This window comes from Salvelinus alpinus, chromosome 24 (genome assembly GCF_045679555.1).
Source record: "Salvelinus alpinus chromosome 24, SLU_Salpinus.1, whole genome shotgun sequence".
NCBI lineage: Eukaryota > Metazoa > Chordata > Actinopteri > Salmoniformes > Salmonidae > Salvelinus > Salvelinus alpinus.
In genome coordinates, this window is record NC_092109.1 from 32932291 (window position 1) to 32951697 (window position 19407).

A 19407-nucleotide genomic window follows, 5' to 3' on the forward strand; every position below is an offset into this window, starting at 1 on the left:
CAGATCATTTGTGGTGTAATGATTGTCTTGGTAATGAAACTCACAGCAGTGCGGTACAAGGGACTTTAGGGCTGGCACATTTACCGTGTAACTGACGGTTATGGATGAAGACCGTCATTAAAATAAGCGACATAATCGTTTTGAATTTTTTATATTTAAAAAAAATTGTTTCGGGTGTGGTATGAACAGCTGACTGAAGACTGGACAGCCAGGCATTCGTGTGGCAATTTGACTGATAAACTCAAGGGTACACTGGCAATGGCTGCCTGGTATTGTGATACTTTAATTGCCATGGTAATGTAGAATGTTAATTCAGATTATGTTAACTGATGTGGCTCATGCAATTTAATGTATTTTATGTCATTAGAGTTTAATCAACAAATCACAGCACATATTGATGGGTACACTTCTTACTTTTACTTCCTGCTTTGCTCCTCGCAATGGCTACCAGTCCACCCATTATGCCATCATTGACTTGAATAGGGACACATGTTCTATTCATTTTATTTCCTTGGCAGCCACTTACCGTCATCCAAAATGCCATGACCGTCACAGCCCTAGCCTGGACTTTACAGTAACATTATGAATACTATTGTGCACCCCACAGTGCATCAGCGTTCTGAGTTGAAATAGCCCCAGTTAACTCGTAACACTTCAGGTTTCACACACCCTCCAGATCAGTGCGATTACATGACTACTCCGTTAGCTAATGGTCTTAGCACTATCCCAGATGCGGTAGTGTCCAACTGAACTGCTAACCCCTCTCCACAGTTCCAGTATCCAGGGCTACTGCCAGGCCAGTCAGAGCACCATGAATAATGCACTCATCAGCCCCTCATGGCGCTACAGATGAGGATGAGCTACTACTGTAGAGTTAGACACTTGTGTGGTTCATCAATATTAATGATGGAGGAATTGGAATGAAAGTGTATTTTCAGGAAGTGGTTATGATGAATGATTAGATGCTCATAATTCCAATACGGTGTCAAATGTAAATAATGAGTGAAGTGTATATAGTCAGTGTCAGTCTTAATATTGTACAGTTCACCCCCTGATGTATTTTATGCAACGGCGTGGGACCGACGTCAATGCATGCACTTAACCAGAGCCCATACTGTAGTGTACAGAGTCCAGAGTCAGTTAAAAAAAAAATTGAATTACAGTAGGTGAACTCTACTGCACGTATGTGCTCTTAGCTCCAGTCAACTATATGAAGTACACAGTGTATCCACCAGTAGAGGCTGCTGAGGGGAGGCTCATAATGTCTGGAACGGAGCAAATGGAATGGCGCCAAACCATGTGTTTGATGTATTTGATACCGTTCCACTGATTCCGCTCCAGCCATTACCAGGAGCCCGTCCTCCCCAATTATGGTGCCGCCAGCCTCCTGTGATCCAGATGTAACGTGCATGTCCCTCAGAGCAGAATGGGATGTTGTGCTGATGAACAGACACATTTGTGTACAGCGTGTTTTAAAAGGGTTGCAACAGTTTGTTGTGTAGCGGAACTGAAGGGAGCTAATTAAATGAAGTGGGCTCAAAGCAACATGGCTGTAGCACGGCCCTGTGTTACCATTATCCACTGAGAAGGTACAGTTGACGTCGGGCAATAAACCCTACAGCATTTCAGCTTTCGATCACCATCTGCATTCATGACTAATCCACTGTACATCATGGTTGCTGTCCCATATACATAGACATGGATTCACTGGCCACTTTAATAATGGAACACTAGTCACTTTAATAATGTTTGCATACTGCTTTACTCATCTCATATTTATATACTGTATTCTATTCTACTGTATTTTAGAAATGCACTCTGATATTGCTCATCCTAATATTTATATATTTCTTAATTCCATTATTTTACTTTTAGATTTGTGTGTATTGTGAATTGTTAGATACTACTGCACTGTTGGAGCTAGGAACACAAGCATTTTGGTACACCCGCAATAACATCTGATAAATATGTATATGTGACTAATATGATTTGATTTTGATTTTACATCAGGGTTGGGGTCAATTCGATTTCAATTCCAGTCAATTTAGAAAGCAAACCAAATTGTCCTCATTGAAAAGTATTGAGAATTTTAGTGTACTTCCTGAATTGACCCAGACCTCTGCTGTACATACTTGATTATTTTACACAATCCAACCACATTTAATTTGTCATAATGTACCATAGACATGATTGTTTCTAGTATAAGACTGTTTCCACATTTGAGGTAGAACTACTCTGTTCAGCCCTGGGGCATGTCCCCCGCCATGACAGAGGACATTTTTGACTGCTGCATTCTGGCGGCTATAACATCCTGCCATTGAGCAGTAGGTTGACTGATGTATGGACTGTAGTTGGTGCCCAGGGTAGCGGCCAGCCTCTCTCTCTCTCTCTCTCTCTCGCTATCTCTCTCTCAGCCCTCTCTCTCAGCCCAGGAGATCATTTAAATTGGGTCAAGTCCATTTTAAGTTTTATTTAGAAAATTAACTGTTACTTAGACACTTCTTGATTTTTGACATGGATTTGTGCGAACAAGTTATTGGTTAACAACATATCTTTAATTTCTGTATTTATCTAGTGATGACTGATGACCAAATACTTGGTATCTATAACACAACATGGCTAAATGTAGTGTTTTGTGCTGGGCATCATACCCAATTACCCATTAGTCTTTGGCTTGTTAGCTGGCCAGTTTGGCATTCTGAGGCCCCGTTGAGGGCAAAATGGGCCCTGGTGATCTCTGAGCTCAGCCTGTCCAGCATCCGGACTCTCCTCATCACGACCAAGGTTGACTGGTGTGAGTGTGTGCAGTGTGCTGTGAGACAGCAGTAGCTTGCTGTGCTCACGTAGAGCAGGCGGCAGAGCTCTCCTCACACACAGTGATGTCATTGGGTCACGTCACAGGTCGTCTCTGTGTGTCCTAGCAGAGGCCGAGAACAGGTGGCACAGCCACGGAATTATTCATGAGCTCGTCGCTCACACTCTCTCCCCCGTACTGCATCAGCCACCAAATGACTTTGTTTCCGTGTGTTTGTGTGTGTTTGTGTGTGTTTGTGTGTGTGTGTGTTTTTTTTTTTTTGCTATTTACCCACACACAGATATGATGCTAATTTCAGCAACATATTTTCTACTCAGTGTTGAGTAAGATAGCCTTACTTCTCTACATCTCCTTAATGTAGTACTGGGTTAAACAGGGTGAATTAATGTGATGTACAGATGTAGGATATTAATTTCAGCCAGTTTGCTTCAGCAAGAACAATAATCCTGCAGCAACAGCAAATGTTGTGGACATTTTGGAAGGGGTTGATACATTTTTCATAAGGGAAAATCAAGTCTGAAATTTCAAAGTGGAAATTCAGAAGCCTTTTTAAACCTCAAATACACTACAAGTTTGACATTTCACGTATTGAGGCAATTTCTCCGGCAAGAGGGTGATCAAATTAAGATCCTACATAGTTCCCCAAAACAACTACCATGGAACCATAGAGCCGAGACATACCCTGGTGCTGACGTACTGCACCTTGTAGGGCATGGACACAGGACCATGAGGGTGATACAAAGAGATGTGCACTTCCCTAAAAGGAAGCACTCCCAAACCACTAGCAGTGGAACTATATGTGTACAGCGGTACCACATCACGATATACATGACAGAATATCAAGGTGAAACTTGTCAAAAACCAATCTACGGTTTTAGCACATGGGTTTTAACACATTTTATAGGACACAGAGTGTTTCTAGTGCACACGTACACCACAGGCATAACTCATGAGATAATATGAAGATGAAACATGTCGTAAATACATATATACGTTTTTAACACTTGCAGTTGAAGTCGAAAGTTTACATACAATTAGGTTGGAGTCATTAAAACTCGTTTTTCAACCACTCCACACATTTCTTGTTAACAAACTATAGTTTTGGCATGTCGGTTAGGACATCTACTTTGTGCATGACACAAGTAATTTTTCCAACAATTGTTTACAGACAGATTATTTCACTGTATCATAATTCCAGTGGGTCAGAAGTTTACATACACTAAGTTGACTGTGCCTTTAAACAGCTTGGATGATTCCAGAAAATTATGTCATGGCTTTAAAGGCTTCTGATAGGCTAATTGACATCATTTGGAGTCAATTGGAGGTGTACCTGTGGATATATTTCAAGGCCTACCTTCAAACTCAGTGCCTCTTTTCTTGACATCATGGGAAAATCAAAAGAAATCAGCCAAGACCTCAGAAAAAAAATTGTAGACCTCCACAAGTCTGGTTCATCCTTGGGAGCAACTTCCAAACACCTGAAGGTACTACGTTCATCTGTACAAACAATAGTAGACAAGTATAAACACCATGGGACCACGCAGCCGTCATACCACTCAGGAAGGAGACGCGTTCTGTCTCCTAGAGATGAACGTACTTTGGTGCGAAAAGTGCAAATCAATCCCAGAACAACAGCAAAGGACCTTGTGAAGATGCTGGAGGAAACAGGTACAAAAGTATCTATATCCACAGAAAAACGAGTACTATATCGACATAACCTGAAAGGCCTCTCAGCAAGGAAGAAGCCACTGCTCCAAAACCGCCATAAAAAAGCCAGACTACGGTTTGCAATTGCACATGAGGACAAAGATCGTACTTTTGGAGATATGTCCTCTGGTCTGATGAAACAAAAATAGAACTGTTTGGCCATAATGACCATCGTTATGTTTGGTCGAAAAAGGAGGAGGCTTGCAAGCCGAAGAACACCATCCCAACCATGAAGAACGGGGGTGGCAGCATCATATTGTGAGGTTGCTTTGCTGCAGGAGGGACAGGTGCACTTCACAAAATAGATGGCATCATGAGGTAGGAAAATTGTGGATATATTAAGCAACATCTCAAGACATCAGTCAGGAAGTTAAAGTTTGGTCGCAAATGGGTCTTCCAAATGGACAATGACCCCAAGCATACTTCCAAAGTTGTGGCAAAATGGCTTAAGGACAGCACAGTCAAGGTATTGGAGTGGCCATCACAAAGCCCTGACCTCAATCCTATAGAAAATGTGTGGGCAGAACTGAAAATGCATGTGTGAGCAAGGAGGCCCTCAAACCTAATTCAGTTACACCAGCTCTATCAGGATGAATGTGCCAATATTCACCCAACTTATTGTGGGAAGCTTGTGTAAGGCTACCCAAAACATTTGACCCGAGTTAAACAAGTTAAAGGCAATGCTACCAAATACTAATTGAGTGTATGTAAACTTCTGACCCACTGGGAATGTGATGAAATAAATAAATCATTCTCTCTACTATTATTCTTACATTTCACATTCTTAAAATAAAGTGGTGATTCTAACTGACCTAAGACAGGGAATGTTTACTCTGATTAAATGTCAGGAATTGTGATACACCTTAGCCAAATACATTTAAACTCAGTTTATGTAAACTTCCGACTTCAACTGTATATGACAGCCTGGTCCCAGATCTGTTTGTGCTCGCGCCAACTCCATTGCTGTCCTTGTCAAGCCAATTGTTTGGCGTGACAAGGAGTTGACTTGATAGCCGGAGTTCCAGTCTGTTTGTGCTATCTATGACACAGCCAGAGGCTTTCCACTGGGCAAACTAACACTGGTTGAGTCAACGTTGTTTCCACACCATTTCATCAACAACAACAAAAAACGTGATGATGTTGAATTAACATGGTAAACTGATTGGATTTGTAGAAAGTCATCAACGTAAGGGAATTTTGTATTTTTTTTCTCACCCAACTGTTAACCTAAATCCAATGGTATGCTGACATTTTTTGTTGATTTCATGTTGAATTCATCAACAACGATGAGACCGCATACAGGGAGGAGGTGAGGGCACTCGGAGTGTGGGGTCAGGAAAACAGCCTCTCACTCAACGTCAACAAAACAAAGGAGATGATCGTGGACTTCAGGTAACAGCAGAGGGAGCACCTCCCTGTCTACATAAACCAGACCGCAGTGGAGAGTTTTAAGTTCCTCGGCATACACATCACGGACAACCTGAAATGGTCCACCCACACAGACAGTGTGGTGAAGAAAGCGCAACAGCGCCTCTTCAACCTCAGGAAGCTGAAGATATATTTGGCTTGTCACCTAAAACCCTCACAAACTTTTATAGATGCACAATTGAGAGCATCCTGTCGGGCTGTATCACCTCCGGTACGGCAACTGCACCGCCCACAACCACCGGGCTCTCCAGAGGGTGGTGCGATCTGCACAACGCATCACTGGGGGCAAACTACCTGCCCTCCAGGACACCTACAGCACTCAATGTCACAGGAAGGCCAAAAAGATCAAGGACAACAACCACCCAAGCCACTGCCTGTTCACCCCGCTACCATCCAGCAGGTGAGGTCAGTACAAGTGCATCAAAGCTGGGACCGAGACCGTTAAACAGCCATCACTAACACAGAGGCTGCTACCTACATACAGACTTTAAATCATTGGCCACTTTAATAAATGGATCACTAGTCACTTTAATGCCACTTTAATAATGTTTACATATCTTACGTTACTCATCTCATGTGTATATACTGTATTTTATACCATCTATTGCATCTTGCCTATGCCGTTCGGTCATTGCTCATCCATATATTTATATATTCTTGTTCCATTCCTTTACTTAGATTTGTGTGTGTTAGGTAGTTGTTGTGGAATTGTTAGATTACTTGTTAGATATTGTTGCACTTTCGGAACTAGAAGCACAAGCATTTCGCTACACTCGCAATAACATTTGCTAACCATGTGAATGTGACCAATAAAATTTGATTTGATTTTAGTTGACAACTCAACCAAATTTAAATCAAAGCTAGACGTTGAACTGATGGGTTAGGTTTTTGTTTCTTATTAAGTCAGAAGGCAAATAGTTGTATAATAGCGCTAATTAGGCTACATGCAAAAGCAGTATTGGTTGTCACTAGTGATGCGCGAGGGTAATTAAATATTGTTTGGTTGAAGGGCAGGTGGGTGGTGGGCGGGTTGAATAAAGAGAAAACAATAACTTAGATTTCTGGATTTATCATTCTTGTGCAATTTATGTATAGGCTACAATGTATGTATAGGCTACAATGTATGTATAGGCTACATTGAGGTTTTTCTTTCATTATTTTAGACTCTCTGGCATTCGTGCATATGCCTAAGCTTTAGGGTCTAACTGTACTTTTGCCAAAAAGCTGTGAAAGGAGAGTTGAATATAAAGAGAAGGGAGGGACAGAAAAGTAATGTTTGGGAAAGATTTGTTGAAGTGGTAAAAGAGGATGATAGCAGTGCCGGCTCTGTCATGTGTGATGATTGTGAGGCGCTATAATTAGCCAATGGCACGTCAATGGCACTGTAGCCTACTGTTCAGATGGGTTAAATGGAAACTGAAATCTGGATACTGATTGTAGGTCAATAACCTCTCACATAGCCTTAACATTAACTCATGCAGAATTAAGCATTTCTTGCAGTAAAATGATACACCAAATGCAGGCAAAATTTTGACTCGGGAACAGGAGTGGAGAAATATGATTTTTTTATTTCAGTATCTTGAGAGAATACGAATGCTCAGTTAGATACCATGTGTAGAGGTGCTATCTTTATCATTATCCTAAAAGTTGACAGTATTTCAACCACATAAAATATGTATCCAAGCCGAACTGAAATCTTATCAAAACATGTTTGGCTGTTTTCACAGCTTTCTATTTCCATACAACCGATCAAACTGATTTCAAACTCATTTCTCACAGAAAATATATATATTTTTATTGCATTTTCTCCCCGACCCCTAAACATCGTTGCTCCTCGAAAGAAGATGACAGAAATGTACTAATGTCAACTAGGTTGAAGCATGCATTCTATCGATTTATGATATTATTAAGGGTTTATTTAATAACAAATAGCCTACCAAAATGTTGGAAATTATAAGTGGAAACATATCTAAATCAGGCATTTTCTACATTTGTGGGTTAGGGTCTAGTCCGGGCTTCAGATTCTCACTTTATCACATACATTGAGTATAAAAAAACCTTAAGAATCTTTATGAATCTCTCTGGAGAGGCCAGGATGACAGTCCAGGTGAAAGGTGACCATAGGTTAGTTACTGGGGCTGGTATATTATGATTGGTGAAGTCTTCTGCAGATAGACCTCAAAGTGGGCCTCTTGACGTTGGCATACGTTATACACTGAGTGTACAAAACATTAGGAACACCTGCTCTTTCCATGACAGACTGACCAGGTGAATCCCGGTGAAAGCTATGATCCCTTACTGATGTCACTTGTTAAATCCACTTCAATCAGTGTAGATGAAGGGGAGGAGACAGGTTAAAGAAAGATTTTTAAGCCTCGAGACAATTGAGACATGGATTGTGTATGTGTGCCATTCAGAGGGTGAATGGGCAAGACAAAATGTTTAAGTGCTTTTGAATAGAGTACGGTAGTAGGCAGTGATGTAAAACTACTTATGTAGTTTTTTGGGGTATATTTACTATTTCTATTTTTACAACTTTAACTTTTACTTCACTACATTCCTAAAGAAAATTATGTACTTTTTACTCCATACATTTTCCCTGACACCCAAAAGTACTAGTTACATTTTGAATACTTAGCAGGACAGAAATTGCCTAATTCATGCACTTATCAAGAGAACATCCCTAGTCATCTCTACTGCTTCTGATCTTGTGGACTCATATTAAACACACATGCTTTGTTTCTGAATGATCTGAGTGTTGGAGTGTGCCCCTAAATCCGTAAATTAAAAAAAACTACCAAATCAACAAAAGTGTTCCTATTGTTTGTTATTCTCAGTGTATAGTCGGGTGGATGTGGATGGGTTATTAGCAATTGCGGGTGAACAAACGGCTGACCCGCACACCACTAGTTGTCACCACCACAACACTCCAGACTCACAGGACCAACAACCTAAGCATAAAGACTATGAAAACTAAAGTCTTAACACATTCTGTCTGCACTAGCTTTGGGGCATAATATAATTCAGGTCCTTCCAGCTAGCTGCTAGCCCATCTCCCAGAAGCCTCCTTTTCCACTCCAGGTTTGATAGAGGCTCGTTTTGCAGCTGTGTGATCCCTCTCTTACATGTGCAACGTCTCTATTAATTATGGCCCACACGGCTCCTCTGGGACACCTCATGGCTCTTGGTCTTTCCAATCAAGTGCCATTACTCAGTGTCACCATCTCTCCCTTTCCCTGTGCATGGGTTACTTCTACTGACACTGTATACTCTTTGTACTTGTCCCCTTGTGCGTGTTCTATTGTTGCATGCACAAGTACAGTGAAATGCTTAACTTGCAATCTACCCAACATTGCAGTAATCAATATCAAAATTGTTACTATAATTATAATACAAAATGTATACAGTGCATTCGGAAAGTATTCAGACTAAAAACAAATTACATTTAAAAAAAATACTCACCAATCTACACACTACCCCATAATGACAAAACAAAAATAACCAAAAATATAACATTTACCTAAGTATTCAGACCCTTTACTCAGTACTTTGTTGAAGCATATTTGGCAGAAATTACAGCCTTGAGTCTTATTGGGTATGAAGCTACAAGCTTGGACACCTGTATTTGGGGAGTTTCTCCAGGACATTCAGAAGCCACTCCTGCGTTGTCTTGGCTGTGTGCTTAGGGTCGTTGTCCTGTTGGAAGGTGCCCCAGTCTGAGGTCCTGAGCACTATGGAGCAGGTTTTCATCAAGGATCTCTCTGTACTTTTCTACGTTCATCTTTCCCTCAATCCTGACTAGTCTCCCAGTCCCTGCTGCTGAAAAACATCCCCACAGCATGATGCTGCCACCACCATGCTTCACTATAGGGATGGTGCCAGGTTTCCTCCAGACTTGACGCTTGGCATTCAGGCCAAAGAGTTCAATCTTGGTTTCATCAGACCAGAGAATATTGTTGCTCATGGACTGAGTGTCTTTAGGTGCCTTTTGACAAACTCCAAGCGGGCTGTCATATGCCTTTTACTGAGGAGTGGCTTCCGTCTGGCCACTCAACCATAAAGACCATAGGGTTCTTGGTCACCTCCCTGACCAAGGCCCTTCTCCACCGATTGCTCAGTTTGGCCGGGCGGCCAGCTCTAGGAAGAGTCTTGGTGGTTCTTCCATTCAACTTCTTCCATTCAAGAATGATGGAGGCCACTGTGTTTTTGGGGACCTTCAATGCTGCAGACATTTTATGGTATCCTTCCCCAGATCTGTTCCTCGACACAATCCTGTCTCGGAGCTCTATGGATAATTCCTTCGACCTCATGGCTTGGTTTTTTCTTTGACATGCACTGTCAACTATGGGACCTTATATAGACAGGTGTCGGCCTTTCTAAATCATGTCCGATCAAGTTGTAGAAACATCTCAAGGATGACCAATGGAAACAGGATGCACCAGAGCTAATTTCGAGTCTCATTAAAAAAAGTGTCTGAATACTTATGTAAATAAAGTATTTTTATAAAAAATATATATACATTTGCAAAAACATCTAAAAACCTGTTTTCGCTTTGTCATTATGGGGTATTGTGTGTAGACCGATGAGGGGAAACATTATTTAATCAATTTTAGAATAAGCCTGTAACATAAGAAAATGTGGAAAAGGGAAGGAGTCTGAATTCTTTCCGAATGCATACTGCTTTACTCATCTAATATGTATATACTGTATTCTATTCTACTGTATTTTAGTCAATGTCACTCTGTCATTGTTCATCCTAATATTTATATACAGTATTAGTCAAAAGTTTGGACTCACCTACTCATTCAAGGTTTTATTTTTACTATTTTCTGTATTGTAGAATAATAGTGAAGACGTCAAAACTATGAAATAACACACATGGAATCATCTACTGTTGTAAACAAATTTTTGATTCTTCAAAGTAGCCACCCTTTGCCTTGATGACAGCTTTGCACACTCTTGGCATTCTCTCAACCAGCTTCACCTGGAATGCTTTTACAACAGTCTTGAAGGAGTTCCCACATATGCTGAGCACTTGTTGGCTGATTTTCCTTCACTCTGTGGTCCGACTCATCCCAAACCATCTCAATTGGGTTGAGGTCGGGTGATTGTGGAGGCCAGGTCATCTGATGCAGCACTCCATCACTCTCCTTCTTGGTCAAATAGCCCTTACACAGCCTGGAGGTGTTTTGGGTCATTGTCCTGCTGTAAAACAAATTATAGTCCCACTAAGCGCAAGCCAGATGGGATGGCGTATCGTTGCAGAATGCTGTGGTAGCCATGCTGGTTAAGTGTGCCTTGAATTCTAAATGAATTGCAGACAGCGTCACCAGCAAAGCACCCCCACACCATGAAACCTCCTCCATGCATCACGGTGGGAACACACATGCGGAGATCATCTGTTCACCTACTCTGCGTCTCACAAAGACACGGCGGTTGGAAACAAAAATCTCAAATTTGGACTCATCAGACCAACGGACAGATTTCCACCTGTCTAATGTCCATTGCTCATGTTTCTTGTCCCAAGCAGGTCTCTTCTTCTTATTGGTGTCCTTTAGTAGTGGTTTCTTTGCAGCAATTCGACCATGAAGGCCTGATTTCACGCAGTCTCCTCTGAACAGTTGATGTTGAGTCTGTTACTTGAAGTCTATTTGTTTATTTGGGCAACAATTTCTGAGGCTATTAACTCTAATGAACGTATCCTCTGCAGCAGAGTCAACTCTGGGTCTTAATAGTAATAGTAATAGTGGACAGTAGCAGGATAGATACAGTACTAATGGTAATATATACATGTAAACAGGAGTAATAGTGGACAGTAGCAGGATAAATAGATACAGTACTAATGGTAATATATACATGTAAACAAGAGTAATAGTGGACAGTAGCAGGATAGATACAGTACTAATGGTAATATATACATGTAAACAGGAGTAATAGTGGACAGTAGCAGGATAGATACAGTACTAATGGTAATATATACATGTAAACAGGAGTAATAGTGGACAGTAGCAGGATACATAGATAGATACAGTACTAATGGTAATATATACATGTAAACAGGAGTAATAGTGGACAGTAGCAGGATAAATAGATACAGTACTAATGGTAATATATACATGTAAACAGGAGTAATAGTGGACAGTGGCAGGATAGATAGATATATACAGTACTAATGGTAATATATACATGTAAACAGGAGTAATAGTGGACAGTAGCAGGATAAATAGATACAGTACTAATGGTAATATATACATTTAAACAGGAGTAATAGTGGACAGTAGCAGGATACATAGATAGATACAGTACTAATGGTAATATATACATGTAAACAGGAGTAATAGTGGACAGTAGCAGGATAAATAGATACAGTACTAATGGTAATATATACATGTAAACAGGAGTAATAGTAGACCGTAGCAGAATAAATAGATAGATACAGTACTAATGGTAATATATACATGTAAACAGGAGTAATAGTAGACAGTAGCAGGATAGATACAGTACTAATGGTAATAGTGGACAGTAGCAGGATAAATAGATACAGGACTAATGGTAATATATACATGTAATAGTAGACAGTAGCAGGATAGATACTAATGGCAAATAATAATCAATTAACAGCAGTGTAATTGTAGTAATACATCTAATCAATAATCATTTAGCGGTGTTGTGTGTGTGAGAGATTGTGTGTGGGTGCGCGTGGGCATGTCCGTGCGCTCATTTGCAAGTGAGACAGAAAATTCTTAAGGACTGTGTACGTACATGATTCTGTGTGTACATTTGTTCAGTCTTTAATGATGTAGAAATATTGCCCTAAGATGGCTATCATTTCATTGGTTCTAGTAACATCGAGGTTTTATCTTGCTACTTACATACTGAGGTATATATAGTCTCTGAAATATATCAACATATTTACAGTTACTAATGCCTGGCACATAATCGCTGACCTTGGCTTTTTACCCAAGAGACAGAGACGAAATGCCCTTTTGCTTGCTCTAATGCTGAGTATGACTCCCTAACCACTAATCTATTAACAGACCTCTCTTCACATCTGTTCCACCAACTACTGTATATATTACTGGGAGGTATCAACTACTGTATATATTACTGGGAGGTATCAACTACTGTATATATTACTGGGAGGTATCAACTACTGCATATATTACTGGGAGGTATCAGCTACTGCATATATTACTGGGAGGTATCAGCTACTGTATATATTACTGGGAGGTATCAACTACTGTATATATTACAGGGAGGTATCAGCTACTGTATATATTACTGGGAGGTATCAACTACTGCATATATTACTGGGAGGTATCAGCTACTGCATATATTACTGGGAGGTATCAGCTACTGTATATATTACTGGGAGGTATCAACTACTGTATATATTACTGGGAGGTATCAGCTACTGTATATATTACTGGGAGGTATCAGCTACTGTATATATTACAGGGAGGTATCAGCTACTGTATATATTACTGGGAGGTATCAGCTACTGTATATATTACTGGGAGGTATCAACTACTGCATATATTACAGGGAGGTATCAGCTACTGTATATATTACTGGGAGGTATCAGCTACTGCATATATTACTGGGAGGTATCAACTACTGTATATATTACAGGGAGGTATCAGCTACTGTATATATTACTGGGAGGTATCAGCTACTGTATATATTACTGGGAGGTATCAGCTACTGCATATATTACTGGGAGGTATCAACTACTGTATATATTACAGGGAGGTATCAGCTACTGTATATATTACTGGGAGGTATCAGCTACTGTATATATTACTGGGAGGTATCAGCTACTGTATATATTACTGGGAGGTATCAACTACTGCATATATTACTGGGAGGTATCAGCTACTGTATATATTACTGGGAGGTATCAACTACTGCATATATTACTGGGAGGTATCAGCTACTGTATATATTACTGGGAGGTATCAACTACTGCATATATTACAGGGAGGTATCAGCTACTGTATATATTACTGGGAGGTATCAGCTACTGCATATATTACTGGGAGGTATCAGCTACTGCATATATTACTGGGAGGTATCAGCTACTGTATATATTACTGGGAGGTATCAGCTACTGCATATATTACTGGGAGGTATCAGCTACTGTATATATTACTGGGAGGTATCAACTACTGTATATATTACTGGGAGGTATCAGCTACTGTATATATTACTGGGAGGTATCAACTACTGCATATATTACTGGGAGGTATCAACTACTGCATATATTACTGGGAGGTATCAACTACTGCATATATTACTGGGAGGTATCAGCTACTGTATTACTGGGAGACATGAATTGCAAAATGATAATGATGAACTCTGTTATACAATACTGTCCATTCCTCTAAACTGCTATACCATGATGAATCTTTGTTTCGTCTTTTATTTTCTGGTGTATGTGTGTGTGGCGGGCGTGTGGGTGCATCTCCCCTCTCTCTCTCTCTCTCTCTCTCTATCTCTGGCAGGCTCAGTGGAGGTGCTCCCCAGGGCCCCCTCCACCCCTGCCTACCTCTTTCATCTCTCTGGCCTGGGGGCCCATCCACCTCCGCTGTGCCCAGAGAGAGGCAGAGCGAGGCGCAGAGAGACACAGAGGGAATACACATCATAGAAGGAGAGGTTGCTGCAGTGCACAGGGCTGACAGAGGCTAGGTCAGGTGGCCTGCAGCTCCACAGACAGGTGGATGGAAACTAACTCAATCTTTATGAATCTCTCTGGAGAGGCCAGGATGACTGAGTCCAGGTGAAAGGTGACCATAGGTTAGTTACTGGGGCTGGTATATTATGATTGGTGAAGTCTTCTGCAGATAGACCTCAAAGTGGGCCTCTTGATGTTGGCATATGTTATACACTGAGTGTACAAAACATTAGGAACACCTGCTCTTTCCATGACATAGACCAACCAGTTGAATCCCGGTGAAAGCTATGATCCGATATTGATGTCACTTGTTAAATCCACTTCAATCAGTGTAGATGAAGGGGAGGAGACAGGTTAAAGAAAGATTTCTAATCCTTGAGACAATTGAGACATGGATTATGTATCTGTGCCATTCAGAGAGTGAATGTGAAAGACAAAAGATTTAAGTACCTTTGAACAGGGTATGGTAGTAGTTGCCAGACGGACCGGTTTGTGTCAAGAACTGTAGTGCTACTGGGTTTTTCACACTCAGCAGTTTCCTGTGTGTATCAAGAATGGTCCACCACTCAAATGACATCCAGCCAACTTGACACAACTGTGGGAAGCGTTGGGGTCAACATGGGCCAGCATCCCTGTGGAACGCTTTCGACCCCAAAGAATTGAGGCTGTTCTGAGGGCAAAAGGGGGTGCAACTCAATATTAGGAAGGTGTTCCTAATGTTTTGTACACTCAGTGTAGATATTGTATACAGTGTATGGGCAATGGCCAGAGGAATCTTTCGAGTTGTTAGGCTTGGAATGTACAGTGTTTGTTGTACCCAGCTGAAGTGATGCAGTGTTGTCAGTTTGCTTTGGACTGTAAGTAGGTAAATATGAATGAAGAAGGCTGTGGTGGTGCTCTAATGTGACTGGCTGTGACATTCTAGCCTTATTCTAAAATGGATAAGGCTATGAAGTAAGTATTCAGACCCTTTACACAGTACTTTGTTGAAACACCTTCAGCAGCGATTACAGCCTTGAGACTTCTTGGGTATGACGCTACAAGCTTGGCACACCTGTATTTGGGGAGTTTCTCCCACTCTTCCTCTCAAGCTCTGTCAGGTTGGATGGGGAGCGTTGCTGCACAGCTATTTTCAGGTCTCTCCAGAGATGTTCGATCAGGTTCAGGTCCGGACTCTGGCTGGGCCACTCAAGGATATTCAGAGACTTGACCTAAAGCCACTCCTGCATTGTCTTGGTTGTGTGCTTAGGGTCATTGTCCTGTTGGAAGGTGAACCTTTGCCCCAGTCTGAGGTCCTGAGTGCTCTGGAGCAGGTTTTCATCAAGGAACTCTCTGTACTTTGCTCCGTTCATCTTTCCCTCCATCCTGACTGGTCTCCCAGTCCCTGCCGCTGAATACCATCCCCACAGCATGATGCTGCTACCACCATGCTTCACCGTAGGGATGGTGCCAGGTTTCCTCCAAACATGACGCTTGGCATTCAGGCCTAAGAGTTCAATCTTGGTTTCTTTAGGTGCCTTTTGGCAAACTCCAAACTCTCCTCAGTAAAGGCAGAGGCTTCCATCTAGCCACTCTACCATAAAAGCCTGATTGGTGGAGTGCTGCAGAGATGGTTGTCCTTCTGGAAGGTTCTCCCACCTCCACAGAGGAACTCTGGAGCTCTGTTAGTGTGACCATAGGGTTCTTGGTCCCTTCTCCCTCGATTGCTCAGTTTGGCCGGGCGGCCAGCTCTAGGAAGAGTCTTAGTGGTTCCAAACTTCTTAAATTTAAAAATGATAGAGGCCACTGTGTTCTTGGACGTTCAATGCTGCAGACGTTTTATGGTACACTTCCCCAAATCTGTGCGTCGACACAATCCTGTCTCGGAGCTCTACGGCCAATTCCTTCAACCTTACGGCTTGATTTTTTGCTCTGACATGCACTGTCAACTGTGGGACCTTTTATAGACAGGTGTGTGCCTTTCCAAATCATGTCCAATCAATTGAATTTACCACAGGTGGACTCCAATCAAGTTGAAGAAACATCTCAAGGATGATCAATGGAAACAGGATGCACCTGAGCTCAATTTCGAGTCTCATAGCAAAGGGTCTAAATACTTATGTAAATAAGGATTTTCTGTTTTTTTATTTGTAATACATTTGCAAACTTTTCTGAAAACCTGTTTTCGCTTTGTCATTATGGGTTATTGTGTGTAGTTTGATGACATTTTTTATGTAATGCATTTTAGAGTAACCTAACAACGTCTGGAAAAAGGGAAGACGTCTGAATATCATCAATCCAATGGGATTTAACCGTTTTTACAGTCGTTTTCTTAATTGGTTCATGCTTATTAGTAACTGTAATAATTTCATAAATGTGTCAATTGCAGTGTCTGGTTGCTCCTCATTACACACCACAGACCAGCAAATATTCTTTACATAATCAACATAGGAATCATTACAAAATGTATTGTATGACCTCTTATACAATATATTAGCCCCAGCCTTTGGAACTTTGGTTATCGCAGATATGGCGACTATAGTGTGATGGATATTGCTTTAAAGCACATTTCGGCAGCATAGGTAAAGATGTGATCAATACATGTTGATGATATCATTCCTGTGCTGTTAGGATAGGATAGATACAGTAGTAATGGTAATATATACATGTAAACAGGAGTAATAGTGGACAGTAGCAGGATAGATACAGTAGTAATGGTAATATATACATGTAAACAGGAGTAATAGTGGACAGTAGCAGGATAGATACAGTAGTAATGATAATATATACATGTAAACAGGAGTAATTGTGGACAGTAGCAGGATAGATACAGTAGTAATGGTAATATATACATGTAAACAGGAGTAATAGTGGACAGTAGCAGGATAGATACAGTAGTAATGGTAATATATACATGTAAACAGGAGTAATAGTGGACAGTAGCAGGATAGATACAGTAGTAATGGTAATATATACATGTAAACAGGAGTAATAGTGGACAGTAGCAGGATAGATACAGTACTAATGGTAATATATACATGTAAACAGGAGTAATAGTGGACAGTAGCAGGATAAATACAGTACTAATTGTAATATATACATGTAAACAGGAGTAATAGTGGACAGTAGCAGGATAGATACAGTACTAATTGTAATATATAGATGTAAACAGGAGTAATAGTTGACAGTAGCAGGATAAATACAGTACTAATGGTAATATATAGATGTAAAGAAGAGTAATAGTGGACAGTAGCAGGATAGATACAGTACTAATGGTAATATGTACCATAAAACCTCTTATACACTATATTAGCACCAGCCTTTGGAACTTTGGTTATCGCAGATATGGCCACTATCGTGTGATCGATATTGCTTTAAAGCACATTTCGGCAGCATAGGTAAAAATGTGATCAATACATGTTGATGATTTCATTCCTGTGCTGTTTTTAACTACCCTGGTAGGTTAACTGATAACCTGAACCAGGTTACAGGCACTGGTTACAGTTTGAAGCTTTTTCTTGAGCTTTGTGAACCCAGTCAATGTTAAAATTACCCATAAAAATATACCTCTCTGTTGATATCAAATACATTATCAAGCATTTTACACACATTATCCAGATACTGACTTGGTGGTCTATAGCAGCTTCCCACAGGAATGGGCTTTAGGTGAGGCAGATGAACCTGTAGCCATATTACTTCAACAGAATTTAACATGAGATGAATCTCTAAGCAGGAATGTGGTTCTGAAAATAGACACCGCCCACATTGGCATTTCTGTCTTTTCTGTATATGTTATAACCATGTATTGCTATCACTGTATCATCAAAGGTATTATCAAAGTGAGTTTCAGAGATAGTCAAAATATGATTGTCATCTGTTACTAAAAAGTTATTGATTTCATGAACTTAGTTTTTTAGGCTACATATGTTAATGTGGGCTTTTTTTAGTACTTTCTGGGAGTGTTGATCGTTTTTATTGTTTTACTGTGAAGCTTATCAGTAGTAGACATGACAATGTTATTTATGTTTGAGCTGATAGTGTAGGGTGAGCTGCACACAGTGGACTTCCTACTAGGGCACACCGCCTCAGTGCTAACAGTAGAACTCTGGTTCATCAAGACATGATTACTGAATACAATAGCTGTAGGATCAACAGAGGCATTCAGGGCATAAATTAAGTTACTTACATTGTGTCTGCTAACACCCCTGGGACAATGTACATTTGCAGCAGCACTACGACAACTCAGCGACACAATGCTAGGGATTATCTGAGCTGTAGTCGTGCTTGAATGTGACTGGCTGTGACACAGGAAGAAGGCTGTAGTGGTGCTCTAATGTGACTGGCTGTGACACAGATGCCATAATGAGTTAGTGCAGAGCCAGGGACTTGTGGAGCAGGTTTGGAAGTGTGTTCACAGCTGAGTCCTCTGGGCCAACACTGACTGTCTTCAAGAGTTATGGATATTTTTAACTCTGAGATGTACATTATTTTGATTAGGTCTGTGGATGGCTGCTGGATATGTATTAGCCATGGATAATATCCTGATTTTAATGGGCATATCTGTTATCTAAATAAGAGTGAATCTTATTCTTAGAGATAAAACAATGCCAAGTATTGCTGTAAAATAGGATTTGGCCACTACTAGCTTTTTCATCAAAGCTGCCTGTTTGAGGTCCCAGAAGATGCAGGCCAGTACTTGGAGATCCTCCTTGCAATGTGTATGACACATGTGAGCATATGGAAGATCTCATCTGTAAATCATATGCTCTGCCCTTCCTGGTGGAATAACCCCTCATCCCCTCCT

At 40.8% G+C, this 19407-nt stretch overlaps 1 protein-coding gene across 5 annotated transcripts in view; it reads left to right on the top strand.

The window, feature by feature from the left end:
* nrxn2a (neurexin 2a) overlaps positions 1-19407 on the top strand; it is a 307444-nt gene that overhangs the window by 19960 nt on the left and 268077 nt on the right. The window lies entirely within an intron of this gene.